This window comes from Amborella trichopoda, chromosome 10 (genome assembly GCF_054954075.1).
Source record: "Amborella trichopoda isolate Santa Cruz 75 chromosome 10, AtrichopodaSantaCruz75HAP2 v2.0, whole genome shotgun sequence".
In the NCBI taxonomy this organism is placed as follows: Eukaryota; Viridiplantae; Streptophyta; class Magnoliopsida; order Amborellales; family Amborellaceae; genus Amborella; species Amborella trichopoda.
The window spans coordinates 13,525,232-13,527,282 of record NC_142345.1 but is presented as its reverse complement, the minus strand read 5'-3'; positions in this window follow the sequence as shown (position 1 = coordinate 13,527,282).

The following is a 2,051-nucleotide window of genomic DNA, read 5'->3' as shown; positions in this document are numbered from 1 at the left end:
ATTAAAATTTTGAAAAATTAAAATGTTATTTCAAAAATTGTTACACATTCTAATAATTTTTATATTGATAACCAAATCTTTTATTTTATTTATTAATTTTTACATTAAATTTTTTATAAATGAATTTTTATTAATTTATTAATTTTATTGATGTACTATTTTTCTTATAGTTGTCAATAATATATTTTAAATTTGATGATATTATAAAATATTTTGGATTTGTTATTATTTGTATATTAAAATAATTATAAAATGTAAACCAACAACTTTAATTTCAGTATATAATATTATAGTTAGTTAAGTTGTAATAATTTGGGTTTTTTCAATGGATTAGGGTTTTCTGTCAATTCAAGATTTTAGTGGCCATTTTTTCATCGATTTAATCAACTATTTATTGTAGTCCATATATGATTATATATTTTGTCCATGATAATTCTATGATTTTTTTTTTGTGTGATATAAATTTAATAGTTAACATAAGTTTATAGAGGGAAAGAACATCTCAATATTCACAAATTGATGAAAAAAATGAAAGTTAACAATGTAGTATCCTTATTTCTTATTGGATTTATAAAAGATAATATTTATGATGAATTTTAATAATTTTTTGGATTTCTTTTAAAGCTTAATCCGACCAAGTCTACCGATTTTCGATCCAGATAGCCGATTCACTGATCCGAATGGATTTTTGAATTGCCTGATCCGGGACACCCATCCATTTTTTAAACCATTGGTACTAACCCATCCAAAAAAAAAAAAAAAAACAAAACGAAGAAATAATATTATTCCAAAAGTTATGACACAATTGGCCAATGAAAAGTGGCAAAAGAAAAAGACTTGAAGGCCATATTCTTCAAAAGGAAAAAAAAGAACGAAAAAGAATCAGGGAATCCTTAGCAGAGAGCGACATTTACGGGGCCTACAAATACCTCTAAGTCGAATGCATATACCATCTGATGGACCATCCGTCCATAGTTCCCCGTGGCGGATGGTAAGAGATCAACCAAAGCGGGCCCGTGGGGACATTCACATGGGTATATTAATGCTAATCAGATTGGATGTTAGAAGTGTGTCCTTGAACTAGTAGGGCTAGCAATGTGCCGAAACTAGGCTCTCCAGGCCCAGCCTTAGTACCCATATGGCCGTCCGAGGTTGGCCGAGGCCGGGCTGAAGAAGCCCTGGCCCAGACCTCGCCCTTGCTTTAGTTATTTAGGGCAAGGCCACCTGGCCATTGTACCGACCTGTGAAATACTGAATACCATAATCATGTAGACAATGACGTTTTGATATAGTTTCCCTACCTAAAATTTTCAAATAATTTCTCTTTCTAAAATTTTAATATGCTCTTTCTAAAACTTATAATTTAAGATGGTTTCTCTATCTAAAATTTTTAAATAGTTCAATTTTAAATAGTTTCTAATCATCTCAAGTACTTTCTCTATCTAAAATTTGATAGAGCCTCTCTTTAAAGTTTTAAGATATTCTCTTTCTAAAACTTAAAATTTGATATAATTTTTCTCTTAAAAATTTTCTGATAGTTTCTCTATCTAATGTTTGATATAGTTTCTAATCTCTAAAAATTTTATACACTATCTCTCTAAAACTTAAAATTTGAGATAATTTTTCTCTAAATGTTTTGAAATAGTTCCCTCTAAAAAATTTCAAATAACTCCCCTCTTTAAAATTTAATGTAGTTTCTCTCTCTAAAATTTTAAGATTATCTAAAATCTAAGATTTGAAACAATCTCTCTAAAATTTTAATATGATCTCCCTAAAATTAAAAATTTGAGATAGTTTCTCTCTAAATAAATTTGAATATTTTCTCTAAAAACCTCCATATACTCTCTCAATATAATTTCCCTCTTTAAAATTTTAATATGCTCTCTCTTTAAAATTTGAGATAGTCTCTCTTTAAAATTTTAATATGCTTTCTCTCTTTAAAATTTGAGATCGTTTCTCTCTTTAAAATTTTAAATTTTTTTTTGTTCTTTAGCAGTGAAATTGATCATTTCCATGAAATGTCAATTCAACCTATTTTGGTGGAATTAAGA